We start from the raw sequence: 8,629 nt of genomic DNA, 5'->3' as shown, positions 1-8,629 counted from the left end.
GTCAGATGAGGTGGGTTCTCAGATCCCAAAGTCGGATCTTACATCCACGTTCCCTCTGGACCAATATAAAATAGGATGTTGCAAACCCATAGTGGTGTCAGAGTGTGATGCAGCATGGCGGGGCTGAGCTCTCATGAGCTGACCAAAGAACCAGAATGATACACACCCTTCTCATTTTGATACACAGCCCTGCTCCTCTGAAGTATAAGAAAATCATTCAGGGGATGGCCTGTAGCAACTGCTCTAAGTTTCTAACACCAAAAGCCATGAAATCTGACCTCACAGGAAGCATTGAGCATCCACATACACAGAAATGACTTCTAAAGAACACAGACTTGGTCTGAAACAATTCCTTGGAGGATATATGTTTTGACACTTATTTTCTGAGCTCTCTCCTACTACCACTCTTAGGATGAGCCCGTCCAGCTAGATTCCTGCTGAAGATCTGCCTCAGCAGAGCAGGAGACGCACTGCTGTCCTGATTCCAGTCTTATAAAGAAAGGACAGACTTATAATAGATTTCAATTGAGATGAGAAGGCTTAGTTTTAAGCCTTAAACACTCAAATATTTGACTTCACAGGGTTCCAAGATGTATATTTCAGAACTGAATTGAGTTCACAGTTTGCAATTTTCTTACTTCTGTGAATGAAGTATTGCTGTTTTGTTCTGTTTCAACCCATGTGGCAGTGTGTTCTCATTTATTAAAACCAGAGTTATAATCTCAAATTAGTGCCTGTCAGTTTCATGCAACGTTTAGTTTACATATATGGAAGAAATGAGAATAATTCATCACAATGTCTGGTTGTTGTTTTTTCTTTTTCTTCTCCCCTGTCACTTAGAAGGAGGCATACTATTTTTTTCTCAAAATCTGTGACAAACCCAATATATTCCCACTTAAGGATATTTCATGTCTTCAAAGGCTGAGTGGGGAGCAACATTTCTTAAGGTTAGTTTACAATCAGGCTTTCCCCTTCCTAAGGAAAAAAAAAAGTGAGAGACAGATAAATAAACAGGCTTTGGGGCATTCAGTTGTCAGTACAGAGGGTCTGAGCTAGTGGCACATCCTGTTTGCAGTGGGGTAGGTAAACTATGGCTAAGTGCACAAACTTCTGTATTTGATAATTAGGCTTCAAAAATAAATAGTTTCAAAGGAGTACATTTGTCTTAGCTTTGAGAACGCTTTGTAGAGAATAACCAGGTCCGTAATTATACCACACATACAGGAAATTTGTTAAATCTAGGTAACAGTCATAAATTCCAATTCTGTATGTGCTTGTGTGGTCTTTCAGGTGCATTCATGGAGAAGAGGTTCAGAGCTTTCCTAGAAGTTTGTTTTTGCAGAAGTCCAAAATCTAGAAGTAAGTGCCTCAGGAAAGAACTAGAGAGACTTAAATACTGTTTCTGTTTCCATCATTATCACCTTACTTGGTAAACATGTTCCTGAGTTTTGTTGCCATCAAGGACAAGAATCATTGAGCCTATCTCTACAGAGCGATGGGAAGCATCTGCCTTCTTCCCTGTGTTCCTCGTTGCTCATTCCATTGAATTCTGGTGGTTGAGGATGGTATAAAGATGCATCTACAAGAAAAAAGAATCAAGGAGCATCTTTAGTTTCCATAGCAGCTGGCAGCATGCCTAGGCTCGGTGAGAGCAGTACATTCTGACAGGGCCAAAAGATGGCTGTCAAAATGCAAAATTAGTTTTATGGTTTTATTTTTATGTTTTTTTAAAATAATGTGCCTGATTGATAATATGTCTCTTACCCTATCACTAATTTCACTTGAGACTGTCAGTTTCTATTTTATAATATGTGTATTTTTATGAGGAGTCACTACTTTAACTCACTTTAATCCCAGCAGAGAAAAGTACAACTCAGCAAGGGGAATTGTTGATGTCACGTACTTTTAGGGGTAGAAGGAGAAGATCTCAAAAGGCTAACAGGTTAACGTATTTTCTATGATTCATGTATTATTTGTTCATATTAATTTTTTAAAGATTTTACTTATGTATGTGAGGGAGAAAGAATGTGAGCAGGTGGAAGGGTGAATGGAGAGGGAGAGGGACAAGCAGACTGCCCCCCTGACCTTGGAGCCCAAAGCAGAGCTCGATCCCAGGGTCCTGAGATCAGACCCTGAGCCAAAGTCAGTTAACCGACTGAGCCACCCAGGTGCCCTTACATTAATTTTTAATTGAATCTAGATGTCAGGCTCCTCTTGAAAAACCTGCAGATCTGGAATCATAGTTGGCAATAATCTATTGGAATGGAACAGCAGCTGCCCAATTTGGGTGAGGCAGCTCGTCTCTAGCTCATCATCGTCCCAACTGTTTCCACCCTTTGGCTTCACTCATTCCCTTGAACTACCTCATTCCGGTGGGCATTTGAGTTTGGGATTCCTGGTCTAGAATGTGCAGTGATGCCTCAGCAAGAAGTCTATGGAGGGGCCCACTCAAATGGCTTTGAACATGAACTGTCTCATGAAAGGGGACAGCCTGATGCTAAAGACAAGCTTCACACTCAGCTGGATTTTGCCTGGGGATAGCTTGCATGGCTACTACAAAACAGAGGATCGTGTGCAAAATAATTGCTTAAGTGAAACTTTCTTCCTTCGAAAACACGTAAAAGTGAGTTTTACCTTACTTACAAATATAAAACTCAAAGTATGAAGAGACTTAAGGAAAGTGAAAATTGCACAGTGCTCAAACAGAAATTACTGGCTAAGGCAGGGAAGTCACGATCCCCAGTTTAGAAGTTGTGACTTTGAAGTGAAAATAGCTCTGGCAAGGAATAAAAAAGGACCATTTTAGAGAAGTTCATTGCAAAGAAAGAAAAAACATAATTTTACTAGGATGGATGATTATGGCTATAAGAAAAGAGAAATCTAGATTTCGAAATATATACAATTTCCATTTAAGCCATTTATGAAGCAATTTTATACATTTACCATATTAGTTAGAGCATTGAGCACTGGCTAAAACATCCAGCACCAAGCCATCACCTTACAGTTCTGAAATGTTACGTGAAAGTATTAACACACCTTTTAGGGAGCCCTAAGTATGAACACTCAGAATGATTTTGCTCATGAGTACATTTCAAACGATAGGAAACAATTCGCTCTTGGGTTTGAAAAACAACCCAACTCCAAGGTCATTTTAGAGACTCCCTATGGCCTGGAGAATGCAAGGGCTTTGGGTGAGACCGCTGGTTACAGCTGCCCTCTCCTCTCCCTGCAACCCCACCAAGACACTCTCTCAAGTTCTACTTTATCAAAACAGGTAATTTGTGCAATGGGACTCACCCTCTCACGTTCAGTGCAGGGTGGCAAAGGCAATGGATTGCAAAGGGCAAGAGTTAAACCTGGGACAGAAATAGCTGGGTGGGACCTGGGAAAGAGAGAGAGAGAGAGAGAGAGGGACCTGCAGCCCAGGGTTGGCTCTACGAGGCAATGACTGCTGAGCTGGAGTCTGGGTCCCAGAGACTGATATTGAACGCTAAGTCCCAAAGAGAGGAGCTAAGTGATACAACAGAACCAATGGGCGAGCGAGGGTCAGACCTGACGAAGTGAATGCTAACACTGATTGAGTCGTCACCTTACGCCGGGTGTCCTTCCACACTCTGCGTGTATTCATTCATTTAAGTCTCAACACCACCGGGCTCTGTTCTTAGGAACCCGGGGCCCAGTTCACTGAACAAGTGATTGAAAGTCTGCCAGCAGCAAGACAAGCAGAACAGCCACCCGAAGAAATCTCCGGAGAACTGAAGTAGTTCTCGACTTGTGTATTGACTCCTGGACCAATCCTAGGAGATTGAAGGTCACAGGAAAACATATGGTTGGGGAAATCAGCAGCTTCTGACAGCCATAGTCTGATGTTTCTTTTATACATCATTTCATATTTAGATAGCACCTTCCTGATATTATCTTTCTAATCTTTCCATTAGGGAAGTGAGAAGAGAAGAGTGAAAATGACTTGTTCAAGGTTATAGAAGGCAGAGCAGTAACGGAAAATACTTTAACACTTTCCAACTAATCCCAGGCCCTACGTGCATAGGATTTAGGATGTGCTACATTAGCACTTAAAAAATAACTTTCCAGAAAATAATTATGACTTGGCTCCGTGCCTCGGCTCTATACCTGGGATGCCCAATGGGATCGTGCGCGCCTGCCAGGTTCGTGAAGATCAGTGTGCGAAAGAATTTAACAATGTGGCAGTGAGAGGATGGGGAAGTGGGCTGGGAGGTGGGGAGGGAGCCGTGAGTCGCTGGGAGCCCATCAACACCCAGCAAGAGCAGAAGGCCGCGGGAAGAGTAGGCACCTGATGCCATAGGGCAGGCCCGGGCAGTGTGGGCCCAGACCTGGAAAGACAATAACAAAATAAGCAATAATTGTAGAGTGAGCAATAAAATAAATAGATCTTAAAAATGAAATCATAACCAGCTCCTCGGTACTTACTCTACAGAGCTGTGTAACATGGGGTGTGTTTAATTTTTAAGACTCAACTTCAGAAGGCCAGTATCATCACGTCCATGTCCTGGATGTGAAGACTGGGGTGCAGAACAGGTAAGTCAGTCCCGTGTAGACAACTACCAGGTGACAGGAACGGATACTGGACCCACGTTCCCCTGCACACAGTGTGCTCTCGGCCTGGACGTGGGGAGACCCGCGGCTATTTGGGGTTGTTCACTTCCTGCCATCTCTGGGCCCCTTTGCAACTGAGACAAACATTCCTTTCTTCAGTGAAAACCAACTCCCGTTGGCTCGGCCCTTTCTTCCCTCTTTGTGGAACTAGTCTGGCCTGTGAGGAAATTTTAGCAAATTTGTTTTGTGGATCTCAGGAATCGAGAATTCCCCAAATGACTGTTGGCTCCCACAACATTGCTTTCTGCTCCCTCTGGAGTCTTTCCTGTCCAAAGGGAGCTTTTAAGATACAGTGCAACGATAGAAAATGTATTCCTTTGACAGTCTACATAAAGCTTTGGCCTAGAAAATACCTTACTGTGTGACAAAAATAAGCATGTTTAATTATAAATAGCAAGGGACTCCAAGAAAGGGCGAAACCGTTGTTTCCACAACAAAACACTTTTGCCCACTGCCATATGTACTCACTTATTTCCCAGCACAGGAAGCATGTGTTTACTGATGGAGAGACCCAGGAGTGTGGGAACAGGTGCCTGTCCTCATAACAATAGCGACAAACAACAGCAGTGAAACTGCAGATCTTTCTGGCATCCAAAATCTGTATTCGCTTCCAGCCTCAAATTCTGTTCATTGATTCCTTTTTGGGAACAAAGAGAGACGATGAGGGACCGGTGTAGACTGTTTTACAAAGCGCATCCACATTCACACATGTCATTTATCATCATATTTTTTTAGTTCCCCATCCAAGTGATCCAAAAACTGAGCCTCGGAGAAGAGCATACCCAAAATAAGAATTTATGACTATATCTCCATTTATTTTTATTTTGTTTTTGTTTTTGTTTTTTAGAGAGAGAGCAAGTAGGAGTGGGGCAAGGGGAGAGGGAGAATCTTAAGCAGGTTCCACACCCAGTGTGGAGCCCGGTGTGGGGCGCGATCTCATGACCCCGAGATCATGACCTGAAATCAAGAGTCAGACACTTCACCTACTGAGCCACCCTGGTGCCCCATACCTCAATTTTAAAAAAGTCCCTGTACATGCGGCAAAATTCAGGTCCCGGTGATTCTCTCCAAAAAGGGTTCTCAAGGTTAAGAAAGGGATGGGGAGTGGAAGAGAGAAACCCTGTCTCCAGGTCCTCCCTTGGTCTCAGAGAAGAAAATGAGTGGCTGAGACAACAGACCCAGAAAAGAAGACAGTGGCTAAATGAAGAGCAAAATCCCACAATTTAGAGTCCGTGCTTAATTTCAATGCCAATATCACATATGTTTTGCTTTTGTTTCTCCTCTCCTTAGCAAAACTGTGAAGAAACAAAGCTGGATTTTTGCGCTGACCTCTGCATTCCACACTTTCTTTCCTCCCCACCTACGTATCCACGGGCAGAAAATCTCGCTTCCTTAATCCATCGTCCAGCGCCCTGCTACCCGAGTGTGGTGCACAAACCCAGCAACATGAGCATGGCCTGGGGGCCTGGTAAGAAAGAAATGCAGAGTCTCAGGTGCCACCTCAGACCTACTGAATTCAATAAAATCACCATGTAGACACATTAAACAGAAAAGAACCAATCCAGGCTTTTCCTAATCTCTCTTTTTAAAGCACATCTTAAAGGAGACTAGTTCTACATCTGGCTTCTTCCGTGCTGGATGCTAGCCAGCAGGGCGATGCCTACATATAGTGCTCTCCCCAGTAAGTTCATGCTGAAGCACAATTAAATCAGTGCCCTTGGGACGCCCGGGGGGCTCAGTGGTTGAGCGTCTGCCTTTAGCTCAGGGCATGATCCCAGGGTCCCAGGATCGAGTCCCACATTGGGCTCCCCACAGGGAGCCTGCTTCTCCCTCTGCCTGCGTCTCTGCCTCTCTCTGGGTCTCTCATGAATAAAGAAATAAAATCTTTAAAAAAAAAAAAATCTGTGCCCTTAGCTCCTAAGAATAAAATGAAATTCTTGACATTTTAGGAGGTCAGTGGAGGAATTTTTGGAATCTTCTTTCTATCCAGGATGTAAAACCATGGTGGCCACCACCTCGTCTCCTCAGGCCTTGGATGTCGCTCTATCCACCCACCTGATGGTACCATGTGAAGAACACCGTGATGGAGTCATGAGGCTTGAGCTCCAGGACCGACTCAGCCACTGCTTGGTTCAACCGCTGTGGCCTGTCCCCTCAACCCGTGTGGACCTCAGTTTCTATCTTTATGAGACAGAAGCATTAAATAATAGAATATTAAAATGTCTCCCATGGAACATTAGTTCACAGATACACACATTCGAACACACACAACGTCGGTGCTTACCGTATGTGCACTTGTGCATATTAAATTTGGGGGAATTCTCTCATCTGGAGAATGAAAATACACTTATATTAAAGGACCTGAAAAGTCTTGCAGGAAAAAAAAAAGTGTAAGCGTGTAAGGAAACCTTTTAAAAAATAATTTGCCCAGAAATGACTTTCATCTTCTGCAGTTTTTCCCTCCCTATTCAACAATTAATGTTCTATGTCCACAGACAACACTTTAAGAAATGCTGGACTCGCAGACCCCAGAGCACACTTCCAGCTTTCATATCTTATCATTTTACCCCTTTCATCATGGAAGGATTCTGCTGTTTTCAAAGTAATCATAATCATTATAATCATTATTCGAATCAAATTTTGCGTTAGAGCACAACAGGTCCCGTACAAGAGCAATTACCTGGCGTGGAACAAACAACTTTGTTAATCTTTGTGACCCAAATTGTCATTGGCAATGTGAACTTGCATTTGAAAACCATTCTCAATTCATTTCAAATCCACATTAAAAGGGATTATGCTGCGGTTGTTCAACTCGACATATTATTTGAAATGAATGCAGGACCAATTGCATCTTCATCTTGCCACAAGTATCCTGTGTCAGCCTCTGTGAATTAAGACCTTGTTCAAAATATTTAGGAAAAAGTTCTCTCCTCTTGAGATCCTCTGATCCACTCCCACCACTTGTTTTATAAATAAATATATATTTTATATTTATAATATATATATTTATATATATCTTATATAATATATATATATATTTTTTTTTTTCCCCCCACAGAGATGTGTTTCTTTTCACTGGACTGCATTGTTTGCACCATGGCTTTTTGATTCTCTGTTCTAATTATGCCTTTGGTGACAATAGCTGTGACAAAGTGACAAATGATAAAACGCCCTGCCATGTTCTGTGTACTCCTATCCATTGGTGGGTCAGTTTGGTCTTGAAGTTTCTTCCCATGCTTTTTCTTTTTTTTTTTTTTTTTTTCTTTTGGCAGACACAGAGGAAGACCTTTCAATAACTATAGCAATCAACAATCAATCCACGTGCAGTTTTTCACTACAACAGGGAAGCTGTGTAATAAAAAGTTCATGGAGGTTTATGAGCACCAATAACATCTGAATAAGGCCGGGCCAAATGGTGATAAGGCTAAGCAGATCACCTACTTCTCCATGTAAACAGGCTTCCTGAGAAGATCAGAAGTCCCATCCTCCTGTATCCGGAGTGGACTACGGAAGGGCAGCAGCCAGGGGAGCAAGGAAGGCAGGTGCAAGAGTTCTTTTATTTTTTTATGAAAAAAGAAATTGAATGATAAAGGGATGAGGTGACTTCGGCACGTTCAAAACCTATTACCCAACTATCTGGAAGGCTTTTATAAAATTCGGCTGTCCCTCCCCCATACTTTGTGCCTCGTGCAGGCCGGGATGTGTGTCGTGACAGGTGAGGGCCAGCATCCCAGGAACACCTGTCCCCTGGTCACCTGCAGAGCTCTGGCTTCATTCTTGCTGTGCGCCCCGTGGACCTCTCATTAAAAGAGCCCTTGTCACAAACCCCAGTGATTTCAATCATGAGGTTATTTTCCTTATTTTAAATACAAGCATAAACACAATATGAAAGGGTTCTTTTAGCCGTTTAGAAGTGTCAGGAGGGTGAGACAGATGCGAATAATATTTGTATAACAAAACACCAATTGAGCATTTTAAATTCTAAGCCTTTTGT

At 42.7% G+C, this 8,629-nt stretch overlaps 1 long non-coding RNA gene across 1 annotated transcript; it reads right to left on the bottom strand.

Annotated features, from left to right (window-relative positions):
• Nucleotides 1–711: 711 nt before the first annotated feature.
• LOC144306096 (uncharacterized) lies at nucleotides 712–6,822 on the bottom strand. The gene is made up of 3 exons (XR_013373126.1): nucleotides 6,691–6,822; nucleotides 5,104–5,272; nucleotides 712–1,579 (listed from the first exon to the last, which is right to left on the bottom strand). It is a non-coding gene; the product is annotated as an uncharacterized LOC144306096 (long non-coding RNA).
• Nucleotides 6,823–8,629: the final 1,807 nt, after the last annotated feature.

Source organism: Canis aureus, chromosome 36 (genome assembly GCF_053574225.1).
Source record: "Canis aureus isolate CA01 chromosome 36, VMU_Caureus_v.1.0, whole genome shotgun sequence".
In the NCBI taxonomy this organism is placed as follows: Eukaryota; Metazoa; Chordata; class Mammalia; order Carnivora; family Canidae; genus Canis; species Canis aureus.
Note: the sequence above shows the minus strand (reverse complement) of the source record. Positions and strands in the feature narration are given on the sequence as shown.